The following is a 12085-nucleotide window of genomic DNA, read 5'->3' as shown; positions in this document are numbered from 1 at the left end:
TAAATATGTCATTCTGCGATTGACTGTATATTTAATATTTTAACAAATAAAATTCTATATTAAACCTAATTTATTTTACTAAATTTTTAATTAAAAATCGAGAAAACGCAATTTAAATTCCCTATCCTTCAGAGTGAAAATACAATTTTGTTTAACAAAATTTAATTTCAAATACAAAACCAATTTTTTTATATCTTCATCTCAAATTAATCAAAAGCTATTATTCACATTAGTTAATGAGTGATTGGATTATGATGAAAACGATGAGATGTTAATATTGGACTATGACGAAAACGATGTGATGTTATTATCTATTGATATTATTATTTTTTGACATCAGTTTTTAGTAGTATTTCTTGCAGAACATTTTTAAAAGAAAAACTCTACACTGTTATATATTGTGGTTGTATATATGTGTTTTTCTGAAATACAAAAAAAAAAAAAAAAACTAATTTAAGTTATATACACATCATGCGCTTAAGAGGAACAAAGGAGTGGACTAAAAACACAAGTTTTAATTAAAGAAAAGAAAGGGTGATTGTTCCAAGAACACACATAAATGAGAAATATCAAACCTTTAATTACACTTACAAACCTTAATGTATTTTCGGTTACAATATTATTATCTAATCCTTTTATTTAAAAGTCGGTGTGTGAAAGATAAATGCATATTGATTAAGGTGATGAAAATGTTTTTCTACAAGAGTTTGACTTTGACTATCCTGCAGCACCCATAACAGACACGCTTTCTACCTAATACTGATTTTTCCAAAATAACACCAAAATAGAAATATTGGGATATATAACACCAAAAATAACCTAAACATTTCCAGATATATTTCTGGAAAAGCATTGAAGGACATGGCTATATGGTATCAAACATCTTTATTGTCGGGGTCCTGCCTCCAAGGGAGGGACCATGTCCAATCAATTTTCTTTGTTTTTTTTATATATATTTTCTTATCAATTTCATATAGGTTTTCTCTTAATATTTGGATCTTAATGGTCACATGTAGATTGTTATTTTTATTAATATAAAAACAAAGCAATAATAATAATAATATAACTGTTATTATTACTGTTATATATTTAAATTTTTGAAGTATATTTCAATTTTCAAGAATATTAAAGTTCAGTTGATATTCAATAATATAGTTGGCTCAATTATTAAATTTAAAACCAAAAATGTCTCTAATTAAATATTCGTAATCTAATATACTTTATGTTTTTTAATTTCATTAGTGGAAAAAAAAATTATAATATATATATATATATATATATATATATATATAGATATATAGAAATTAAGAGAGGTCGTCCACAAATTTTATAAACATGATATTTCCCAGATACTACAAAATCGTATAAGATCACATTTTCATATTCTACACATTCTCTCTGTCACCTTTTTTTTTTTAATTCTCTCTTCCACCGCCATTGTCGATCATGTCAGAGTTTATGTCGAAGCTCGCTAAAGCTTTCAAAGCTTTCAGTCCGAGGGTCAGGAACAAATTTCTGTAAATGGAAAGGTGTGAAGCGATGTTGATTGAAGTGACGCGGTTGGTGATACACCTGACGCCCTTTCATTTACAGAAGCTGTTCCCGACGGCTTGGAACTCAAGACGTCTTTGGCCAGCTTGGACATGAACTCGGTATGGTAGGCGGCGATGAAAGAGAGGATGAAAAATAGAAGAAAAAGAGGAAAAACAACGCGCAGGAGAGCGAGGTGAGTTGGAAGAGAAGGTTGAGATTCGGAGATAGTGTTCCGGTGAACCACTGCCAAACGATGTTGATTGAACTGACGCGGTTGGTGGTGCACCAGACGCCCTTCCTTCAATATTACGCCGAATGCGTACACATCTATTTTGGTAGTCACTCTTCCGGTAGCTGCGAAGAAACAATATTACATTAATCACAAGTAAAGGAATAGCTCACCATAAAGCTAAAGCAATGAGTAAATCTAGCTTAGCTAAGACTACACAATTCTACAAAAACTAAACAAAACATATATTCATCAAAGTAGTAGAAATGTGGAATTCATGGTTGACTGATTTTGAAACAAAGTAAATATGGAGGTGGGCAGAGATCTTCTTCCCAGCGGAAGTGCAGTAGCCGTGGGTGAGGTAACCGCCGGAGGGGAGATCCAAACCCATGATGCGGTTGTGGGGCTGGAGCAGGGCAGTGTAGGCGGCGATTTTTGATATTGAAATCATGTGGAACGATTTGATGTTATATAGGGTTAATTTGGTAGGAAGGAGAGAAATAGTTGACAAATAATGTGGATGGAAATGGGGAAGGTGAATGGAAATTGATATTGCTTCCGAAAATAGAAGGATCAATTCCTTCTTTGGTCTTTATAGCAGTTACATCCAACTGGCTTATGCAGTTTCTTTATCGGAAAATGATATTTTAACACCATTTTTTTGACATCATTTTGACACTGCACACGTGTCAAAATGTAGTTGGACGATTTCAAATTAAAAAAGTTGATACAAGGATATATTTGGAAGAGAAAAACCAAATTTTGTTTTTTTAATTTGAAATTGTCCAACCATATTTTGACACATGTACAGTGTCAAAATGATGTCAAAAAATAGTGTTGAAATTTTATTTTCCTTCTTTTTCCACGTCATAAAGTTGGATGATATTGCTTGTGACAATATTGTCAGAATACGAAAGACGTACTTGTCAAAATAAGCTAAGCTTGTATGACGACATTATATTAAATATCCAGTTTTTGCTTGCCTAGATGTTGTAAATAATAATGTATTAGTCGTTGTTGGTTGTTTTAAATGGTAAGATCTCTCAAAGTAGTTTTTGCCTAAAATGATAGAATCTGGACAGAAGTTGGAAAGATGTTGAGCATTATGCCAAGTGGGTGCATCTGATGGATCCAATTTTAAGCATCCAAACTCTACCCACTTTCTTCATTTCTTTACCAACAGCAATGATAATAATAGACCTATTAAATATATTCAAGAATGATATTTTAATAACTCTTTTATTGATTTATTTGAATTTATTCAAAAAAAATATTTGAAACAGACCAATCATAAATAACCATGTATGCATTATTAAAAATTTTAAAAAACATTATTAAAGAAACTTTTTCCAAACATTATTATTTTATTTAATTAATTTTTTCTACGATTTTTTAGAAAAAAAATTAATTAAATTGCTTTACGATCAGTTTTACCAAACATATCTTATCCAAAAAAGTTATAATCACTTGTAAAGTGCAAATTAATTACGGTTGGAAGAATTATACTTAGATTTCTTATTTTAAAATTTTGAAAATATCAGACAAAAAAAACTATCAATTCAATTTATAAATATTTCTATTATAAAAAAAAGGTAACATTTCAAACACAGAATAAATAGTTACCGTAGCAATTAATGCACATACACGTCTATATCCAAACTAAAAAGCCTTTTCCATATGAGTGGTACTGGGGTATGAATGAACATATATAACTTAGCAAATTATTGAAATGGTTCACAACTAATTAATCTGATTTCATTGGCTCGAGATAGTTAGTGTAGCATAGGTATTGAGTCTAATGAGTTATATGGCAAAACTTTTATCTTTATAAGATAACTTAATAATTAATACTTCAAAATTATTGTCACGCTAACCCTAAAACTAGCGGCATGCAGTTTTGCAGAGAAGATAAAGAGTGTTTTCTATATATTGAAAAGGAAAGCAGTGAAGATGAGCCGAATGAGAAGGGTTCGTATGTGAGGGGACCATTGTACCCATATTTGTACTTCACACATCATGCATCAGGAAGAAAAAAAAAAGCATCTCAACCAAACATAAATTAACTATCCCTTTTTTCTTTTTTCCATTTTTTTCTTCTTTTCTTCTTATTTTTCACATTACACTTTTTAATTTTAAATCACAATTAAATTGTTTTTCACATTATTGATTTCAATTTTATTGTTTTTTATTTACAAAAGTATGTTGCAATTTTTTAATATATAATTTTCTATTCATTTTTTCTCAAGTATTTTTACTAAGTAACAAAAAGACTAACTGACGAGTTAAATAAATACCATACCTTCTATAGTTTTTATTTTGGGAAAAATGTCTTCCGTAAAAATTTCTTTTCCATTTTTAGTTATCACTTTTTATTATTATAAATATTTGTTTAAGCTTGTGAATTATCATAAATTTAAATCTGGATTTGCAATTTTTTTTATCATTAAAAAGGAAACATACACTCTCAAAGAACTTTGACCTAAACAGTAATTAAAAATTGCGATAAGAGTAATTAATATTAAAAAAATAAATTATCTTTGTAGTGCGGTTTTTAATTATTTTGATTAATAATTAAAATTTAATTAAATCGCTGAGTTTTTAATCATAAAAAGACATACAGTTTTAATTTATTTATTAATAAAACGAAGGAAATTAATTTGAATTGAGAAGAGCGTAGTAGATCTATGTTAGGAATAGGGGTAGTTGGGTAAATTTATGATGTAATTTGGAGGCTATAATTTTCACTTTTCATTTGCAGTTTCAGTGAAAAAAAATTATTTCAAACATGAATAATCCAGAAGATAGAACACAGAACTAACCTTCTCTGTGTTTTCTTCATTTAGCTCGAGAACAGTTTCTTCACCAGCAATTGGTTCAACTGCCACTATATCAGGGATCTTCTCCATTAGTCGACGCTCAATGCCCATTTTCATTGTCGTAACAGAGCCTGGACAGGAACCACATGCTCCCTGTAGTTTCAACCGCACCATATTGCCATCAATTTCATGCAAAGCCACATTTTCACCGGTCGAAATTCATCCAATACACTTTCTACATTTTCAGTAGTTAATGGCAGTTCCACTGCCGGATTCGGAGTAGCAACACAATTTACTGCTGTACGAGCATAAAATTAACATGAGATTCTGTCCCCGAATTCTCATATAAACAAAGAATCTGAAACTGAATTTGAAATTAAAGAAGCAATACTGACAAACTAAGGTGGCAAGAAAATGGTTTGTATATTTTCTAAAAATATATTACATTTTCTTACTAAGATTAAAAATTCTTTTGCATAGAGCAGCGTTTCGGTATTATGTTGAAACGTAAAAAGACAACAATTTTATTGAATCTGACAAATTCAATTGAAAGAAGGATACAGAAAAAGTGCAGATTTTCAAAGAGACTAACCAAAGCAACGTCGCCGTAAATGAATCCGAACAGAAGAACGCAAAACGTTGCCCTTCCTCATAAAGAAGCGTGCCCACCGAAAAACCTGGTTCCGTCCAAGTAAAAATTGCAAGATGAGATTAGAAAATAAGAGGGTTATTCCAAAATAATAATCCTAAAAACAGGATAAATAAAAAAAAAAGGACCTTTTTTATAGGAAGGATCGAGAAGACGAAGAAAGCGTTGAAAAAAATACTCAACAAAACTCAAACCGCAAGAAACTCTATACAGGATATATTCATGAGATTTAGAAAATAAGAGAAAGTAGAGATTGAAAATATATGTTTTGTGCTGCAATTGGGATGAATGAAACGAATGTTATATTTATAAACATGGAAAAAAGGACCGTTGCAAAATTTGCATTATGACCGTTGCATTATCACCGTTGCAAAATTTGCATTATGACCGTTGCATTATGACCGTTGCATTATGAACGTTGCAATAAAATAATAATATTTTACAACAGGAAGTTGTAAGGGCTCTGCAGCTGAGTATTTATGACTAATATCTGTATCGTGCTTCTACAAATCATTACTTAAGAATTTAATATCATTTTTTACTTCTATAACCTTACTTTTATACCTTTTCAATAAAATTGTATGTCATAAGAAAAAATAAAAGAAGCTTTTAAGAAAAAAAACTAAACGAAATATTTTTTTATAAAAGTTATTTGATTTAATTTATGAAATAAATTATTTTCCTTTTTAGTTTGTGTAAGGTTTTTCGAGAAATTTTACAATAGTTCATAAAAAAAATTCAAGGGTTAATTTTTTGTTTCATATAAAAAAACTTATCTTTGCTATGTTCCTTGTAATTTTGCTTCAATCTTCTTATTTGCAAGAAAAAAGTTCTATTTTTTTTAAATAATAAAAGGAAATTTGAATTATTTTTTATTTTAATTAATTTTGTTTTCAAATAGTTTAACTTGAATTAATATTTAACTTTAGATTACAGAATCAACATAATATAATATGTTGAGAAAAGCATTTTGGAAAGAATATTAAGAAGTCAGTAAAATTTAATAATTTGTGTTTTTTATAGTTATACACATCTAATAATATTTTGGTAGGATATGATGATGTAAGGTAGAGGTGGTGGAGTTAAAATAATAGACATAAAGATGCATGTTTTTCTATGGTTATGGTTCAATTAATAAAGAATAATTTCCTGTGTTGTGGAGCTGATTGTTTTATTACATTCATATAAGGTTATTAAGCTTGCCACGCATAACTTGTTGAATTGAATACTTTCTTTTATTTTACTATCTCATGTTTTTGTGCTCCTCGCCTGTTTTAACCTACTCTTTGTAAAATGTGTGTATGAAGAGGGATATGGAGGGACATTTGGGATTTTAAATATAAGAAGAATACACTTTGATTTAAACTCGTTTTTACTATGAAAATTAAAAAATCTTTCTAAAGTATATGAAGCAACTTTCTTTTTATATACTTATGACTATTATTTATATGTATGCCACTTTATAAAGTATACAAAATCTAGAACCAATTAAAGTATGCCATATGGACCGGTGCTTTGCTCATCACAAATTTCAAATATCTGCTCTTGCTTCAATACTTTTCACATATTTTTTAACGACATTGACAGATAAAAACTAAACCACTCTCTGCTAATCATAGTAATTAAAATTGATCTCATTTTCTTTTCTAGTAGTGCTTTCATGTTTTCATTCAAGAATTAGGACACAATGTCCCCTCCGTTGGCTGTTAATTTTGCTTCAACACTTGCCAAAATACTACAATTTGGGAAGATGGTAACATGAGCGAGGTGATTACATTGTTTAGACAAAGTTTAATTTAATGAATAGTATATTTCATTCAACAAAATAATATATAAAACCAACCTAAAGAAACATTGTTGATATTCATTACTATCAACAATATGTTCACCGATGTCCACATAAAAAAAAATGCATTATGAGAACTTAATTCAACATTAATGAAGTAGTCCCTAATCACTTTCAGAAATTTTAAATAATTTTAAATAATCTAACTAATATTTGATTTCTTTTTCCAAACCATGTCAAGTTGAGATAACCAATGTTTTGAACGTTCCTTATATGCTTAATTAGTGGAAGCAAACAAAAAGATACAAGAAAAAGTTATCAATTTTTAGTTTTATTTTTAACTTTTAAATATAACCCTTTTAACTTAACAATTAGAATTTTTTTTTTGTCAATTTTAAATTCCAACTTCTAATACTCATCCGAACATGTTTTTGTCCTTGGCTCTGAGAAGTGTAGCATAGGTATTCTTCTCTGTTCTATCACCTTTGCTGTTCGCGGTCATAGAGGCGCTGGGGATTACCCTCACCAACAACTACTCCGAGGGTATACCCGCCAACCGCTACTATGGTGCCAACGATTTCATCGATCAGATTCAGAACCTGTTCCAACCGGAACGCTACCTCCGCATCTCAACTCCCTCTCCCAACTCACCTCGCTCTCTCTCCAGGGCCGCCGACTTGGTCCGGTCATCTAACCTCAATTGCCGATTTGGTTCAGTCATGTAACCTCATCAAACTTGATCTTCGAACACAGAATGAGTGTGATGGTCGAAGCTGATGATAATACCTTCTGTAGGCATAACTTTCGACCATGTGTATGCATTTGGAGTAATTTTGATGGAACTGATCACAGGTAGAAGGGCATTGGACGATACTGTGACTGTGAAAGGTCTCACCTGGTTCCGTAGGATGCTGATTAACAAGGAGAACATCCCCAAGGCTATTGATCAATGGTTTGCTCTACGAGATTAGTAAATAGTTTGCTCTATCCATGTATAAATTAAGGATAATACTATTATTACATATTCCAATTTTAATGATTCATGTATTTTTCACCTAATAGAACATGTTTCCATGCAATAGTATATAATGCAATTAATATAAAAAGAGAAAGACATATATAAATTTAAATATGTTTTTTATCAGAAATTATTGAATTTTATTTTTATCCTTAGTAATTCTTTTTAACCTTTTGGTTCTTTGAAATAAATTCTGGTGCTAACAAATACTTTTCATTAGTGGAGAAACTCTTTTCCCATGTGACGAACTTTCGACGAGAGTGGTAGAGCCTTCAACAATTAGGTGACGGCAGAGTGCGGAAAAGCCTTGGATAACGGTGAGTCTTCAACTGAGACGAACCTTCGACCGCGGCAAACCTTTGATAGACAGCTACGAGCCTTCAACAACAGCACGAGTTGTAAGAGATGGGGAACAAAATTGTGATAGAGGATGAGGTAAAGACAATTCAAAGTTCATATAGAATAAGTTCAGTATTTTAATACTGAATTATTAAACAGTATAATTGGTTTCTAGTAAACATAGTTTAAGGTTTTTAAGTAAAAAACAGTTCAGATAAGTTATAGTTTAGAGTTTTAAGTCAACCGAGCCTAGTCCTAATTACGATCTCCATAGATTTCCAAAAACAAATGACACTTACAACATCTAGATCGACGATCATATTTTAAAGTTATGCTCAAGAAAACCTAATCATCCTGAAAGAAAAGAATTGTTGAAAGAAAATTTTAATGAAAAAACTAACAAGATAATTATTGGAAGAAGAGAATCCTAAAATAGAAATAGTTACCAAAACCTTATCTTTTAAAGAAAAACGATTGCACACATTTGAAATGGTTAAATAAATTACAAAGTAGAAACTAGTAAAAATTTATTTTTATTTTTAAGTTAATAATTTTAATTTATAAATAATTGAATCATAGTACAAGAATTCACCTACAGGACGTTGTACTAAACTTTGCCAATAATATTTAATTTCAACGAGGCTACACAAAATGATGTTGACTATTAATCCTAATCTCATTTTATCCAAAAAAAAACAGATAACAACAAAATAAAGGATAGTAATTAACGAAAATTCAGAAATTGAAACACCAAAAGGCTTGTGGACACAATAGTTGAACTGAGGCTCTTCATGACATCATTCAGAAACCAGAGCTAAGCTGTAAATGATCCTCCACTTCATCTCCTATTTCAAACATCATCCACACTTCCAGCCTACTTCAATTCCAGATGCAGTTTTTAACTTCAATTTTCGGACATAAAACATTTAAATAGGTTCAAAATAAACACATGCAATTGTAACTATTAGATAAATTGAAAACTATTTCATAAGTTCTTCTTTGAAATTCAAGTCAAATCTTTATTAGCACATGAGACGCAAAGTATATATTTTTGAAAAATGTAGTTTATCTTTTCAGGTCCCATGACAACATGATAATATTAATTTAATTTCGTATATTACACTAACTAACTCCTAAATATACGTCATAAATGATAGATGCCCTTGAGTACTTGAACTAAAATTAAAAAAAAATGTTATAATAAATCAAACCTTATTATTTTTAATTTTATCTTTAATTTATTTTATTTTATCTCATTTTGTTTTATTTTTATTTTCATCTTTGTATATTTTGTATACATGTTTTTTTAAACAAACAAAAAAAATTAAATAACAAGTACACAAAGAAAAAAAGTACATTTTCATCATTATAACACATATTTCATCCTTTATACTCTTGGGATGCTTTAGCCATGCAAAAGCCAATAAAAAGTTGTCTATTAGCTAACATTGATCCCTTTACTTGGCCATTGTTTGTCGACATTTAGAAGAATCACAAGAATGAAAAAAATACAGTGTTGATAAGAAAGATCCAAGGACGGAGAAAGTGAATGCTGATGATGGAGGGACCATTCTAAAGAAAGAGGATAATGGTCCGTGACCGAGGAAAATAGGAAATAAAAGAGAGAAGTTACTGAAAAGTAAGGAGGAAAAGAAGAAAAGAGTCTGGAACAGGGAGAAACAAGATTAGAAAGAGAAAAGTGGAAACAAAGGAAGAGAAAAATAAAGAAGCCTCAAACCGAAGAGAAGATTTAGAAGAAAGCTCTAAGAGGTATGCCGTGAACCTATACAGAATTACCATATGCTTAAGTTGTGGTTCATCTTCATTTTAATGGCTTGAATGTATGGCAATGGTTGAGGTTCTGAAATTGTGATTATATTAAAATACCTCGTCTTAAACCCTTTAAAAGAATCCGAGAATGGTTTATATAACCATTTATTTCTCATGGGGTCAACAACACCCATCCTCGCTTGATGAGCGGCCGGACGTGATAGTAATGTAAGAAAATAGGAACCGATGGAGTTATCACGAAAGCATGTATGCATGTCCATCCGTTCGGATGGAGCTGGGTGGGGGCGATGTTAAGTTTGCACAACACGTCCGACTGAAAGGTGGCGAAGGTCACTCGAACATACATTTGGGAAAAAAGATAAGTATAAACAAAGAAGAAATCTTTGGTACTTGACTCCTTCCCATGGTATACCCGTTCGTTCCTTTTGCAAGCACCGAGTCTGATTAAACTCACATCCTCAATACACTGCACCATGTGCGACCGGTCGGCCCACCACTCCAGGTTCCTTTTGCGAAGGAAACATGACGTGTAAAGACCGACCTCATGCACCGCCTACCATAGTCGTTAATCATGGAAAATTGCTAGCAGGAGCAGCCTCCTCATCATCAATATCGACACCGTCGACGCAAAGACCGATGGCTACCCCGTTGATAGCCCTTCGCCATATGTGGGAGGGGATTGAGACCCTGAGGTAATTTCTCGTTTGGTTTCCCAGATATACGAAGACGACACGGAGCTTGGAGACGAAGGCCGGTTACTCGACCCCGTTGGATCCCCATCGCCTCTACCCGATGACTCCTCAGACGAAAAAAGGTGCACAATGCTCGTTATTATTACCAAAATAAAAGAGATGCGATAAGGAAGTCGGACGGTATGCAAAGCAAAAAGAAGGAGAATAATGAAAGTGACAAAACACCCATCACCCTATTTATAAGGAAGATTTTCGTAACTGCCAGCACATCACCATCGTTAAAGACAACCATGATCAATGGTCCAGATCAGGCGACCTTCCCACTGCCCGAGAGTGAGGCGCTATCGGCGCACGACACGTGTCTTCTTGCCAATTTCCCTATTCAAAATTCACTACGGTCCTTCCCCATTACAGCTGAGTACACCACTAGAGGCCCAAATAACATATCCCTACGTCAACTGGCACTATCTAAGGCTTGGGGAACCTGTGTACCGTAAGGCTGAACAGTCCTGGAACATGCGAAGTAGCCTATCGGTCCAAAGTCATAAGATACCAACCGGACAGGACCAGGGCCGGACGACACAACGTGATAATTAACTCTCCCAGATCAAAGAATAAGATAAGTACTCATTAAAGGTAATAGGCCGAGATTGGGTCAAATTTAAGGTCTCACTGATCTCAAGTTCATCTCAAAAACTATAAGTAAAGATAAAAGGTAAGAAGTAAGTGATCGCATTTACTGTGCATTCAATACTATTGCTCTGACTACCGGATTATTTACTGACTCAAATATCGAAGAACTTTTGAGAGATATTCTTCCAGACAATTGAAGCGAAGACAAAGAACGATAAAAATACGACTACGCGAATGAGTTAAGAAAGAAAATTGTGAAAATATTAGAAGTTATTTGACTGTGTACCTGAAACAATTATCTTTTTTTAAACCATGCTTTCAAAAGATGTTTTTGAATTTGTTTATATCGTGCATGCAAACATGTTTTTAGATTTTTATTTGCTTTTATAGGAATCTATTTACATAAATATTACGTTAATATTTGTATAGAATGGAATAAAAGTGTATATTTAATACACCGAACCGGTCTGTGCATAAAAGGTGTGGCTGTTTTTTATTTCACAATGAAGATATATTCATACTTTAAAAGCTTTAGAAGCAGAAAAAGAGAATTAAATAAGAAAAATAGTTTATTTGGGGGCATTAAAAACGTTTCCCAT

At 31.8% G+C, this 12085-nt stretch overlaps 1 long non-coding RNA gene across 1 annotated transcript; it reads right to left on the bottom strand.

The window, feature by feature from the left end:
- Nucleotides 1-1317: 1317 nt before the first annotated feature.
- LOC106778246 lies at nt 1318-5498 on the bottom strand. The gene is made up of 4 exons (XR_001377016.2): nt 5356-5498; nt 5171-5255; nt 4582-4876; nt 1318-1887 (listed from the first exon to the last, which is right to left on the bottom strand). It is a non-coding gene; the product is annotated as an uncharacterized LOC106778246 (long non-coding RNA).
- Between the last annotated feature and the right edge of the window lie 6587 nt (nt 5499-12085).

The sequence above is a fragment of the Vigna radiata genome, unplaced genomic scaffold (assembly GCF_000741045.1).
Source record: "Vigna radiata var. radiata cultivar VC1973A unplaced genomic scaffold, Vradiata_ver6 scaffold_246, whole genome shotgun sequence".
Classification (NCBI taxonomy): Eukaryota; Viridiplantae; Streptophyta; class Magnoliopsida; order Fabales; family Fabaceae; genus Vigna; species Vigna radiata.
Note: the sequence above shows the minus strand (reverse complement) of the source record. Positions and strands in the feature narration are given on the sequence as shown.